The sequence below is a fragment of the Canis lupus genome, chromosome 28, assembly GCF_048164855.1.
Source record: "Canis lupus baileyi chromosome 28, mCanLup2.hap1, whole genome shotgun sequence".
Lineage (NCBI taxonomy): Eukaryota > Metazoa > Chordata > Mammalia > Carnivora > Canidae > Canis > Canis lupus.
In genome coordinates, this window is record NC_132865.1 from 10353648 (window position 1) to 10368361 (window position 14714).

At 38.9% G+C, this 14714-nt stretch overlaps 1 protein-coding gene across 17 annotated transcripts in view; it reads right to left on the reverse strand.

The window, feature by feature from the left end:
* RALYL (RALY RNA binding protein like) overlaps positions 1 to 14714 on the reverse strand; it is a 708475-nt gene that overhangs the window by 18402 nt on the left and 675359 nt on the right. The window contains exon 9 of one of the 17 annotated variants that reach the window (XR_012019940.1): positions 14213 to 14416. The exons of the other annotated variants lie outside the window; for them this stretch is intronic. The gene's annotated coding sequence lies outside the window, so the exon portion shown is untranslated. The remainder of the gene's footprint in view (positions 1 to 14212; positions 14417 to 14714) is intronic. 17 annotated transcript variants of the gene reach the window in all.

Below are 14714 nucleotides of genomic sequence, written 5' to 3' on the forward strand. Positions count from 1 at the left end.
AAAACGTTCTTTCATTTTTATCAATTCTAAGGCATCTAATTCTATAGAGTTCCGAGTACTTTTCTAATGTAATCTAATAAGTCAAGTGGCCTGCAGAGTCTCTGCCCACTTCAAATAGAAAATGGGGCAAGGCACATGGCTGCAGGAGGTGACAGCCAATCAGGATGTCATCGGTTATCATTTCATCAGGCGTGAGGTACAGGTCTACACTGTCAAGCTCCGTGTTACCAGAGTGATGCAAAAATCGCCAACCCCCAGGATACTGTTGGACAGGAAGACATGGTAAAAACATTGACTCATGGAGTGAGAAAATGATCCTTTTCAGTGTTTTTCTAATTTCAAAACAACTGCATGAAAGAGGAAGTTTCTGCTGGTGCTAGTCCTGACATTTCTCTAATATGGGTATTTTTTTTTTTTTAAACAAGAGAAAGATACTGATTGAGAGACAGGTACAGAGAAAGAGATTGGTTGTGAGAAGCAGGAACACCAGGTTTTTTGTCTTACGAAAACACTGAGCTGAATCTAAAAAAAAATGTTTTGTCTTTTCATGCTGTTTATCTTAAATATACCTCCTACTTCTGAAAAGGGATACTTGGTTTTTCATTTTTTGGAATGAACTAAAGTTTAGTTCTAACGATACATTTATGTTAAGTAAAAAAAAAAAAAGTCGGGATCCCTGGGTGGCACAGCGGTTTGGCGCCTGCCTTTGGCCCAGGGCGCGATCCTGGAGACCCAGGATCGAATCCCACATCGGGCTCCCGGTGCATGGAGCCTGCTTCTCCCTCTGCCTGTGTCTCTGCCTCTCTCTCTCTCTCTCTGTGACTATCATAAATAAATAAATAAATAAATAAATAAATAAATAAATAAATAATTTAAAAAAAGTCAATTTAATTTTTAAAATTAAGTTAAAATACTACCAGTGGTGTATAGATATGGAAAAAATCACACAATTTAAAATTAATAAAATGTGTAAGGACTAATATGTGAAAATATCTAAGGGTACTGGAATCTTATAGACCCTGCTTGAATCTTGAGTCTGCCTTTTATTGTCAGTACAACCTTGAGGAAGCTACTTAGCTTTCCTAAAATCAGTTATTTCTAAAAATAGCTATCCTTTATTTTAGGCAATAAAGGAAATTATGTATACAAAAAAGCTCAGCATTATTCAGGGAAGGCAGTGAAAATGAAAAAAAAAAATAATTGTTTTCTTTCCCCTCTTTTACTTTTTTTTTTTTTTTTTCCAATATACACACTTTATTTTAAATTATTCCACTAGCATTTGGGAAAAAAAGTCATTTATTTGCATTGCTTCCATTTTTCTACTGTAGTGTTAGGACTTGACATAAGCATTGTTCTTCTACTTCCTATTTACAACTCATTCAGAATATTACTACAAATACAATATACAACTTTTAAAAACTTATGGGGAACTGCAGTTTTTTGTTTCTTTCCTCTTTACAGGTTTCTCAAAGGCATTCAACTAAAATGAAAATTTATATGGACATTTTCTGTACACATCTGAAAGGGCAGAGATCACACTGATAAAGCCAAAAGATTTTTTTTGGCTTGGAACAAAATAAAAATCTTTGTGTCTCCTTCTGTGTGCATGTGTGTATGTACACATTGTATCCTTTCTCAGCCTTTCTGCCTTTTAAAAATGAGCTATTTTCCCACATTTCTGAGAAAACTAAGGCCCAGAGTGATCCCAAAACTTGTTTCATTCACTTAGCTTTAAGTGGCAGGGGTAGATGTTACTTCCGGTAGACCGGTAGACCACAGGCTAGCAAAGTTTGCTTTTAGAAGCTGTCAGGGAACATTATTAAAATGTATTCCTAAAATTGTGACAAGATAGGAAATATTCAATATGCATAAGGTATCCAAAATATTTATCAGGTTCCAGTGTTGATAAGAATTCTTATCAGGTTTCCAAAGGGCTGTACTTGCATTTGATCTCAGGCTACCCTGGAGCTTGTGATTTTTCCACGTTCAGAGCCATTCTAAAGACAGCGAAGGTTTATAAAGGAAGAGCCTTAAGTAGGGTTTGGCAGATAGGGTGGCCGGGTTTGCACCCGTGACACTTTTAATGTGCGAGGGAAACCGCCAGATATAGTCCCTGACTGCTTTGGTGATAAAGATGCACAGTGCAGCTGGGTGAACTGAAAGTTGCCTCTGCACCTCGAATACTGCCTGGATTAAAACTTCCATGCATTGCATGAAATGCATTATTTAAGCAATTAACTTCTAGAATATGGGGTAAGAACTGTAAAAGGTCAGCACCATTTAAACGATTAGTCTCTTTTCCACTGTGCTCCTGTCTGTTGAGCTATGAATAAAATTGGAAAAAGAAGTGCCACTTTTTTCCTTTCTTCCAATTTCTGGTTTAATGAAGTGCTTTCATACCTTTTCCCATTTCTTCTCTCACAGATTATTAGATTCAGTGTAGCTTGAGTAGGTATCACATTAGTTCCATCAGAAATATGGCTGTTAATGACTTTCTTAGCTTGCTCAAGTTTTTTTTTTTTTTCTTGAATGATTTATCAAATGGAGGTAGTCTTTTATCTATTCATTTATTTGTATTCTGAAGAATTTTTAAAGTTCGTTATGCTAAGTAACTTTAAAACTAGCTAGGGGGAAAAGAAAAGATCAGTAAATTCCTATGCATGTAACACACTCGGTAATGGATCAACTGTATTTAGGGCATTAAAAAAGCCTGAAACTTGAAAAAAAAAAATTGCTAGTCATTTTGCAGATAAAATGCTCAGGCCACTAAGTTCAACAACCTCTGGAAAAGGCAATGAGAGGTGAATATCTCTAACTAACTAACCCTTCCCCAAACGTCTATTAATCTATCCAGTAAATATAGTGTTGGAAAATGAATTCCTGTAGTTTGAATATACTTTAAGGCTTTAGATGAATGAAATGACTGATTTATCTAAGAAATGGCTTCTGATCTTTTCATACAGAATATTACTTGTAACATTTTAGATTTAGAGTTAAGAAACACATAGCTAAGCATTCTGATGTGTTTATAGATTCAATATTATAGAAAAATAAGAAGTATCACTAATATGCAGATCCGGAAAGAATAAAATGCTGATAATTTTTTTTTAATTTAGTATTCATATAACGGTAGTGCCAGAAAACTCAAGGACTATATCACTGTTGTGTCAGGAATCCAACATTCATTATTTAATAGGATGAATGGGGTTTCTTCATGTGCATTCTCAGAATATAAAGATAGTTAGGCAAGGTCTAAGACACTGATTTTCACCTGGTTAAACAAATGTGATGAACGCACACTCCCCTGAAGTGTTTGTGCTTCAGTGTCCGGAGTCTTCACTGACACACAATTGTCCATAAAACAGGAAAGAGTGACAAGGCACCAGAGGATTGAACACAGTATGCATCTAATATGCACAAAGGCAGCATTAGAAACCAGGGCGGGAATATAGACAAAGTGTGCCTTAAATTTTATGACTCTAAATGATATCACCATGGTTACAATGCCATTTTTTTTTAATGCCCTTTTAACCAATGCAATTTGTAGAAATTTTATGTCTCCCCCTAAACTGGAGGTAATTCTACTTAAAACGATTCTTTAAAAGCCAAATGAAGAAAATCTACACCCACTAGGCAATCATTGAATTATTTCTTTCTCATGTGTGGCTTAGAGAAAAATGGAAACATTTTCAAACATCGGTAATAAGCTTTGCTAAGCGTATTCATAAGAAAAGCGTTCGCATATTATGGAATTATTTTCTTATGGAAATAAAATTCTTTTGTTCTCTTACGCTTTACATTAATTGCTCAAATTATCTTCATTTCTTAAAAATGCTGTGCAAATATTAGCATTTCAAAACTTCACATATTGTTTTAATACTTTAATACATACTGTCTCCTTAAAGCTAGAAATTTAGAAAGCACTGGTCAACTAGTGGCGGTTAACAACATTTACCTTGTACTTATATTCCTATTTACCCTTAATAGGCCCTGTATTTAAAATATCTATCATATCTTTTTTTTAAAGATTTTATTTAGTCACGAGAAACACACAGAGAGAGGCAGAGACACAGGCAGAGGGAGAAGCAGGCTCCGTGCAGGGAGCCCGACGTGGGACTCGATCCCAGGACCCCAGGATCATGACCTGAGCCGAGCCAAGGGCAGACGCTCAACCACTGAGCCACCCAGGTGCCCGTATTATATCTCTTTTCTTCAGTGAATTCCAAATAGACCTTTTAATTGGCAAGTTCAACTTTAAGTAACAACAAAGGGGTGCTTAACAACAACAACACAGAAAAATAAATACTCAGGCATTGTATTAGTTTTATGAAATATGTACTGATTGAACAATACATTTTAGGACATAAATCTTTAACTAGAATGTAAGCTTCCATCTGTGAATGAGGCAACCTCCATCCCCAAAAGAGGTCAGCTGGCTGGCTTTCTTTCTTTCCTTTTCTTTTTGCTTTCTTCTCTTTTTTCTCTCTTTCTTTCTTCCCTCCCTCACTCCTTTCCTCCCTCCCTCCCGCCCTCCTTTCTTTTCTTTTCTTTTCTTTTCTTTTCTTTTCTTTTCTTTTCTTTTCTTTTTTCTTTTCTTTCTTTTCTTTTCTTTTTCTTTTCTTTTTTTCTTTTCTTTTCTTTTTTTTCTTTTCTTTCTTTTCTTTTCTTTTTTTCTTTTCTTCTCTTTTCTTTCTTTTCTTTTCTTTTTTTCTTTTCTTTTCTTTTTTTTCTTTCTTTCTTTTTTTCTTTTCTTTTCTTTCTCTCCCTCCTCCAAGGGAACAGGGAAGGGCAGAGGGAGAGAGAGAGAGAATCTCAAGCAGTCCTCATGCCCAGTGCAGATCCCAACAGGGTCTCAGTCTAACAACCTCGAGATCATAACCTGAGCTGAAATCCAGAGACAGACACTTAGTGACTGGCCACCCAAGCACCCCTAAAAGAGGCGTTTTCTTTCTTATTCACTGACTTTGACCAGTGCTTAGAATGGTGTCTGAGCATAATAATCACTTATAATAATCATAATAATCATTAATAACTATTTGCTGGTTGCCTGAATAAAAATGGCATGGATGGAAAAACATGGATCTAGTTAAACTGTTTCTGTTGGATAAAACTCTTAACATCACTGGGACTCTCTTTCCAATAGTTTGTGCCTTTTGGAATTCTGGAATAATTTATAGGAGGAGAAATATTTGCCTCTCAGAATCTTAGAAGACCTTTTTGATTTAATGTTGCATGTCTACACAACATCAGAACCATGGTGTGGGTTTTATCTATCTGGCATAAAAATAGGCTTTCTGAGCAAACTATATGTGTGTGTGTGTGTTTATATATATATATATATTACTTAAAGAGCCCTATGTTACTGATATCAGTATGTAGCATCTTACTCATCCTTAATGGAAAAATGGAAGTTACCCCTTAAGCCCCAGAATATGACACATCTATTCCATAGAACTCCCTATGTGTGTGTATATGTGCATTTGATCACTTGGATAGGAACCCTAGCCTATCAATTATTGAGTCTCTGTGTTCACATCAGTGTGAAAAGACCAAGATCTCTTGGGTGAGGGTTAGGAGATGGGAGTTGAGTGAGGTCTATAGATTAAAACACAAAAATCTAGAATTTGTCAAGTGTGATTACATATGGCTAAGTAAAGAATGGACAAATTCTTTTTCCTAAATGAGATCATTGTGTACCTTCTTTTATTTCTTGACTAGTTCCTTTTTTTTTTTTTGACTAGTTCCTTTCTTCTTAGTATCCCCATAGGAATGAAAATAATTTCTCCAAATTTGAAATCCCTGTAACTTTTCTCAGATTTCAAATGGTTCTGTTAGCCTACAAATTCCTCTATTTCTGTTCAACAGATATTCTCTCAAGAATATTTTGATGTATGCTAATAGAATATGCTGGCATTTTATGACAACAAAAGTTGAAGGGGACATGTATAAACATGGTAATGACATCATTTAAATGTTTTTCTTTCCAAGTTATTAAAACTTCTTACAACTGGCACTTCCATTAAATTTTGTTACTTGAGGGAAGAGATTAAATTTGCCATACACATACACTTACAGCAGAGATTTTTATAAACATGATCTTATTTAATCCCTTCAGTAACCTGCAAAAACTTCCTTTAACAGATGTGGAAGTAAGCCTCAGAGAGTCAGTGATTTGCCTAAGGTCCTGAAGTTATTAAAAGGCTTGCCCATCTGAATCTAAAACCCAAATAAACCTTTCTGAATCGCTAAATTTACATCTGGTGCTTTGTAAGAGTAAATGAAAATGCTTTTCTCCATTTAAAAAGGGCAAAGAGACCAATTTCCCCTTGCGTTTTTTCTTAGAGGGTCTTTCTGGAGGTCTAGTGCATCTGGGTCTTTCCTCTAACCTTCAACAGAAAGATAAATCCCATTAGGGTTTAATCCCATTTTCCAATGTTTACAGTGTAGCATAACTCCAAGATCACTAGCTAGATAACCTCTGGGTATATGGTGATGCTGGATTTTACCTGAGCCCTGTAATCCTGAAAAACAGTGAAGGTTAAGGACAACCCTCTTCCTTCTCCCCCCATTCCACCCTTTGTGTTTTGGGAAATGACTTACCACAAAGACCCATCCTTCCCTATTTGACTTAGGTAAGACTTAGTGATGCCTGCTTGTTTACCTATGACACAGTCAGACACAGACCCTCCGAATTCCCATTCTTGGTCTCCTCAATGATTAGCTGAACTGTTCCATCTGTGATGATCCATGAGAATAAATGGTTTGTTAGCTAAACTTTAGCTAAGTTCCTCTTCTAGTTCCGGGACCCTGAACTTGGGCCCACTATTGGCCTAAGCCAATATACAACCCTTGGGGAAGGGTCCCTCCCAGAAAACAGGCTGGCCCCAGAGTAAAAAATTACCCAATCTATTATTCAATTTGCCACCCTTTTAACCCCATTTCCCCAGATTCAGTTAGCTCTAGCTTTGTTTATTCCTCTCCATAAAAGGAAAAACTCTTTTAGTTTAACTCTTAAGATGCTTGCAGAGTTTATGGTCATGGCTCTCTATGGCAACAGCCCCATCCTCTCTTGAAATAACCCTTCCAAATAATGCATCTGCTTACTCTATTTATATTTAATTTGACATATGTAAAAGGAGAGCTCTGGATTTGGCTCTGAGACCTCTTTGGAGCTGTATAGGAGATTGTCACGAGAGTCAGCTTTTTGTCCTTGGGGGAGATAATTGTTCTTCTGTTTTGGTGCATAAAAGGCTCAAGATTTTTTTCCTAATGACCAACATGGCCTTAACTCTCTCCCCAGCGTGGCTAAACTCTAGATGGGTTTCTTCCTGTCTAGAGTCCCCTGACCTTCATTTTCTTAGAGCATTTACTTAAGAGAACTTGTATTTGCAAATTCTTTCTCTGCCCCTTTGAGATGTAAATCTTTTTCTCAGCTTCTTGCCAGTTTCACAATTTAGTTATTTCTTTCTCAAGGATCTGAAAGCCTTCCCTTTGAAATTACTCATCAAAGAATATAGGACTCCCTAACTTCCAGTCTCTTTTGAGAGGGTAGGAGCCTAACTTGGATAAGTGACAATTAGCTAACATAGATGGCCTAATCACCTTGATCAACCTCCCTGCTAATGTCTTCTAGTATTTTTCCACCAACTCAGCCCAGGCTTAAAAACTCTGCTGTTTTTTGTTTCAGCAGAGCTGAGTTCGGTCTTTCTCTTCCATTGCCATAGTCTTGAATAAAGTCTTCTTTACCTATTTACTTCTATCCAGTGCAATTTCTCTTTGACACTAGCATTGTGGTCACTTTGGTGGCACCTCATGTGCAAGTAAATCTGTGAATATTTACTCAAAAATCATATTTTCTGTTCTGTACTGGGGGGAGGGTCTTTTTGCTGGTAGGATTGTTTTATTTCTCCAACAACTTTCATCACTTGCTTTTGAAATCTGACAGCTTTAATACTTCAGATTGCTCTATTTTACTCTAGAACATTATAGCATTTCTAGAAAAGCAATTCCTTTTCTTTGTTTTTGCAAATTTAGGGTTTGTTTTTTGGACTGCCTCTCACTTCCTTAGAAGGTTTCAGAACCTTTCTATTCTCTCCTCTTTTGTTTTCCACTGTATAGATATTCTGGGATGGTGAAAATAAGTTATTTTGTTTGGATGTACACTCTAGATTTATTACGCTGCCTTTTGACATCATTACAGGCAGTTTGGAAATTACATGTCTACCACAATACTTTTCACATCTCAGAGGCCGCTAACTCTAAAGCCCATTTGCTAATGACCATGTTCTTGTCCCAGCTGCAGGTGGAACCGTAGCTTCTACATACTTATGTGGGCATACTTTAGTTTTGAATTCTCTGAAGTTTATATTCTTATGAACTTGTGACTTTCAGCTTTTTGTGGGCTTAAAAATTGCATATTGGGGATGAAAGAGAGGCTTATTTCCTGGTTTGTTTTATAACTTGATGTCCTAGCTTTGCTAACTAAATTCAGGTGACTTTAAATTTGCATTTTTATCACTCACGGGAGGTAATAATACAGAACCACTAAAAACCAACACAACAGAGTCAAAAGTGCTGTGTTGACTTTGATGTGTTGGTTTTAAGCCTCCTTCTGATGTTCCTCCTCAGTGCCTTTAAGATGCACAGAATGCTGCCTGAATGACCTAGTGACTAAGTTATAATGAAAACTGTTTGCTTCTCTGCTTTGTATAATAATCCTCTAAATCACAGAGGGCATGCATACAAAAGTAATGTTTAGAACCCAATCTGATTAGAATACACAATAAAATGTGCTTAAAAAATAGGAGGGGGCTCATAGTTTGAGGGAAGCTAAAAACATTTTCCTCTCTTTCTTTAAATATTCATTAACATTAATTATAACATTAACACGAGCTAAGCACCATACTAAGGAAAACTACAAAATAAAATAAATCCCGAGAAATTCACAAATCAATAAGCCAGAAAGCAAGGAAATCGCTAATTATAATATAGCAAGTCAGTATGATGAGATATGTATAGAAAAGAAAGAAGCAAACCCAGATGTGTCCAGGACAGTTTGGTGGCTTTGTTCAGGGATGGATTCATGGCATGTGTGACAAGGATGTGCTAACCAGCCAGCTAAAATAAAGAGTGGGGAAGGGTATTCAAATTAGAAGGGGAAGCATATACATACAGCATGACATAGCATGTCAAGGACCATCAACTAATCCAGCATCCCTCTGTCTAACCCACCTCATCCACTCCTCTACCCCCCGCCATATGTGGGATACTGTGCTATGCGTGAGGGATCCAAAGCCATAAGACATCCTCCAGACTGCAAGGGGCTTTTAGTCTAATTGGAGAAAGAGACTTTTTTGCAAAGTAGGAGCAACAATGAAGTGAGTGTTCTAACAGAAGTCTGTGTGAGCTCTGGAGGATTGCACTAACTCTAGCTGGGACTATCAGGAAGGTTTCTAGAGGGGGTCATTATTGGAGCTGAGGAATGAACTCAGTGTGGGTGTTCATCCGAGGAATGGAATGACATTCCAGGAAAGTTAATCCTGCCCTTAACCCTCTCCCTGCAGGCAACCTATGTCCGTTTAAATGCAATCATGCAGTATTGTGCTCGTTTATACAAAGCATTTTTCCCTCAGCATAATTTTTTAAAAGGATTTTTCTGCATTGTTGCATTTATCAGTAGCTTGTTCCCTTTTGTTGCTGAAAAGTGTCCAATGTATGGATATATAATCACACTTCATACACCCATTTTTTGATTGATGGATTGTTTCTAGTTTTTGGATATTCTGAGTAAAGCTGCTAAGACATTCTTACACAGTTACTTTCCAGACATATATTTTCATTTCTCTTGAATGCTTAGCAGTTGAACTTCTGGCTCACTATGTCTAGTTTTATAAGAAATTGCCTTACGTTTCTAAATGGTCACTACATTGTATCTTCCTACCAACCACGTTGGAGAGTTTGAGTGCTCTGCTTCTTTGCTGACATTTCACTAGATCAGTCCGTTTGGCCATCCTGGAGGACGTGCAGTGTTACCTTTTTGCAGTTTTTAAAAATATATATATTTTATTTATTTATTCATGAGAGTCACACAGAAAGACGCAGGGAGAAGCAGCCTTCCTGCAGGGAGCCCGATGTGGGACTTGATCCCAGGACCCCAGGACCACGACCTGAGCCAAAGGCAAACGCTTAACCACTGAACCACCCAGGTGTCCTTCTTTGCAGTTTTAATTTGCATATTCATGAAGACTAATGATTTGAGGGAGTTTTCATGTGCTTACTTCCTCTTTGGTGGAGTGCCTATTTGCCCTCCTTCTTCATGTACCATGTGCTCTATCTCAAGGATTCTCAACCCTGGCTATGCATTGAAAGATCTTTGGATTTTTGCTTTGGCTTCACCCCCAGACTGACTGAATTGTTACAGGTTGAGGCCCCTGTCATTGGTATTATATATATATATATATATATATATATATATATAAACTGACTCTTGGTGATACTATGTACACCCAGGTTTGAAAACCTTACTGCTAGACCTGCCCTACGACCCAGCAATTGCACTGCTGGGGATTTACCCCAAAGATACAGATGCAATGAAACGCCAGGACACCTGCACCCCGATGTTTCTAGCAGCAATGTCCACAATAGCCAAACTGTGGAAGGAGCCTCGGTGTCCATCGAAAGATGAATGGATAAAGAAGATGTGGTTTATGTATACAATGGAATATTCCTCAGCCATTAGAAACGACAAATACCCACCATTTGCTTCGAGGTGGATGGAACTGGAGGGTATTATGCTGAGTGAAATAAGTCAATCGGAGAAGGACAAACATTATATGGTCTCATTCATTTGGGGAATATAAATAATAGTGAAAGGGAATAGAAAGGAAGGGAGAAGAAATGGGTAGGAAATATCAGAAAGGGAGACAGAACATGAAGACTCCTAACTCTGGGAAACGAACTAGGGGTGGTGGAAGGGGAGGAGGGCGGGGGGTGGGGGTGAATGGGTGACGGGCACTGAGGGGGGCACTTCACGGGATGAGCACTGGGTGTTATTCTGTATGTTGGCAAATTGAACACCAATAAAAAATAAATTTATTATTAAAAAAAAAAAAAAGAAAACCTTACTGTTGTGGTCCAGTGGTTCTCATCCACAGGTATCAGAATCACCTGGAGGGCTTGTTAAAAAACACAGATTGCTGAGCTCCACCTCCAGAGTTTCTGATTCAGTGAGTCTGGGTCAGAGCCTGAGAATTTGCTTTTCTAACAAGTTCACACATGGTGGGATGCTGCTGGTTCTGGGACCACCATCTGAGAACCAAATTCTCAATAGACCCCAAATTCTTTCGAGCCGTTCTTGCCGCGCCGCTGTATTCTCTTACCCCTGTTGAGATGCCATCTAACTCTTTGTGTTCCTTGCACGTGCTTTTTCATTCTCCAAGAACCAGCAGGAGAGTCACAACCTTCATGAAGTCAGCTCAGATTCACTCTACACTCTATTGTCACACTCTATTGTCATGATTCACGTGGTAACTGTATTTATCACACTGGTTAATATGTGTTTATTTGTTCTGGCTGCAGCGCTCCCCTCTTCCACTCAGCGAGAATGCTATAAAATCAGAAACCACTATGCCTTGTTCTTTGAATCTTTAGCAACTAACAATATCTGGCACATTACCAAGTTTCTACTATTTTATTAAAATTTTTTTTGGATTGTTGTTTTAATGAATGAGTGGCTGGATGACTAATAGGAAATGTAATTATGTAAGGGTTCTCACGTACTCGGATTTTTTAAAACTACAATTGACCATCTGTCATTACATTGGCGCCCAGATCATAGGAGCCAGAGAGCAAATCTACAGCAACAACTAAAAATAAAAGCCACATATCATCACAGGCTACAGTTAGCATTATCTTTTTTTTTTTTTTTTTTTTTTTTTTGAAGAAAAGAGAAAGCATAAGAAGGGGACTTGAAAGGGATTCTTTTGAATTGAATAAGCCAGCAAGTATAAAATCAAAGAAAAATTTAACAAGATAAAAGCAGTGTATGATTTTTCTGAGAATATTACATTTGTTTCCCAAAGGCTTTCTTATCAAATAAGAAGTGCTTTGTAAAAACTGGAATCTTCAGAGCTTTAAAAGAAACAAAGTTCCATATGGAAATTGTTGCTAGAAATGTTGTGAGGTTTTATTGAAAGATTCACTTGCAAGCTGAGATGATAATGATAACAGCAATGATAACAATCTCCTTGCTCACACTGTGTGTGCCCGAGACTTGAAGTGCCACTCATGAGGTAGATATGATTATTCCGGTTTCATAAATGACAAAACAGAGGCTGAAAGAAGTTAAATAATTTGTTCAAGGCCAGTACTCAACCAATTTTTATGGAGGTTTGCAGATGAATTATGGGAAGCCCTTGTGAATTATGAATTTTGGACAAATACCAGAAGGGTTTTTGTTTGTTATAACCATGTCTCGTGTAATATGTGGGACATGATTATATTGAAAAATTATGCAGTTTGTTTGAAATTCAAATTTAAATGGGTGTCTTGTATTCTTATTTGCTAAATCTGAAAACCCTACTTGTATTACACTTCAGAAAAACTGGCAGCAGAGCACTAGGTTGCCTTGCGTCCTAATTCTCTCTTATATAAAGGCAATCCCCAACTCACTTACGTGAAATTTATGGGCCAAGCTTCAAACAGTAAGCATGGCATCAAGGCCCTTTGTGATCTGGACTCCACCTTCCTGTTCTCCCACTCAGGGGTGTGACAAGCACCAAGGCTCTGAGGCAGGAGCTAGACCTGTGGGCCTGGAGGCCAGTGTGAGTGGGCGAGAAGTGGAGCCAGAGCAGGTTACATAATGCAGGGCTTTGGAGATCACTGTGAGGACACATGTTTCCACTCTGAGTGGGGTGGGCAGCTCTTGGGGAGTTTCCAACAAAACGACATGACCTGGCTTAAGTCTTCATGGCAGCAAACTGGCTGCTGTTGGGAAAACCATGTTGCAGAATGTACTGCGAACAACTCAGGTGGCTACTTTTCTCGATGGCGGACTTCTTGTCGGTGTGTTCGGGCCTCAAGTGGCACTAGGCTTTGCTTTGGGTGTCCCTTCCAACTTGGAGCTGCGGACGGGGGCACTGCTATTCCAGCTTTAAGGTGGACCCTGGTTCTGTTTCATGCAGAGGGTGATGTTTTCTCCCAAGGGAAGCAGCAAAAGCTGTGGTGAGACCTCACCCTCAAGGGGAGGGCAGCCAGTGGACAGGTGGCAGGAGCACACAATCAGACACTTCTTGGGATTCCCGGAAATGACTGGGAGAGATGTGGGGATGGGGCTGGCAAGGTGCCGCGTCTACGCAGAGCTCCATGTGAGGCTGGAAGCCTTTTGTCATTAGTCTAACTGTGGCCTAACTTATAGCCTACCGGATGGGTGAGTAAACATTAGGGTCAGCAAAATTAAATAAATGACGTTCAACAGGATAGGAAGATACAGAAGGAGATCTGACAGGTTGCAGTGCCATACAGAAACCCCAGAAACTTCGCAAATTTTTAACTGCATGTCTCCTTTGTGCCATGCATGTGCTTTTTAGACATTACTTCAATCGTTGCTCACTGCAGTCCTTGGACAGACATAGATTATTACCAAGCCCTTTTTACAGATGAAAAAAAGTCAAGACCAGGGAGGACACAGGTAACCAGCTTGTACAGAGTCATGGAGATGTGAATTATTTCTGTCAAACTACAGGGAGAGTTCCTTAAAAAAAAAAAAATTAATCTCTGTGCCTAACATGGGGCTCCTACTCATCACCCTGAGATCAAGAGTCAGTGCTCTCCCCCGACTGAGTCAGCCAGGCACCCCAGAGTTTGTGTTTTAAAAAACAACTAAGCCGTCAAACCTCCTGGGGGAAAAAATTATCCTAATGAGCTAGGCATAGTTCTGTAGCTAAAATAAAAATAACTGAAGTCAAGAGAGATGTCAAACAGAGTAAGTATGAAAATCACTATGAGGAACAGTTATTACCGAGAGACCGGAGCCCATGAAGAGGACAGCGGGGAAGTAGAGATGTCCACCTGTCACACCCCTTGCCTCCCATCTCCCACTTCTGTTGAGAAGAAGAACTGGCCAATTAGCTGTAGCAGCCCTAGCCATTCATGCTTCAGGAGCAGGCCACCCAGGCCGGGTCCCTTGAAGGACACATAAACCATGATGGCTTACCATGCCCCTCACTCTGTCCAAATTATACATTGACAGAGTTCAAGATGCAGGTGTCTGAAAGCTGCATGCAAATAGGCCCACACCAAACAGATGAAGTAGCCATCTTCTTGCTTCCTTTGATGTATTCTTCTAATGAATTCAGTTGACACTACCTTTGGGAGTGTGTCTCCCAAGTTCTTGTTGGTCCCCCAGCTAGCATTCAGCCTAAATGATGGAAATGAAAAGAGACAGATGCATGGTTGATAAAGGGGAGCATCTGGGTAAAGGATTTCATGGGGGGGAAAAAACCCATAAAGTGTCAGAAACAAGGAGACATTTTCAGTCTTGTTCATAAAGACCCCAAATAGCAATCAGAATGCTTTACACACTTCAGATCTTCAGTGGCGTATCAGAGTGCTTGCTTAGAGGTCTCTTCAACTATGGGGTTCCATCTGGGGTCCAGACCTTCACCACCGTGCACAGAAATTCAATACCTTATAAGCCCAGGCGACTGGCTGAGTTA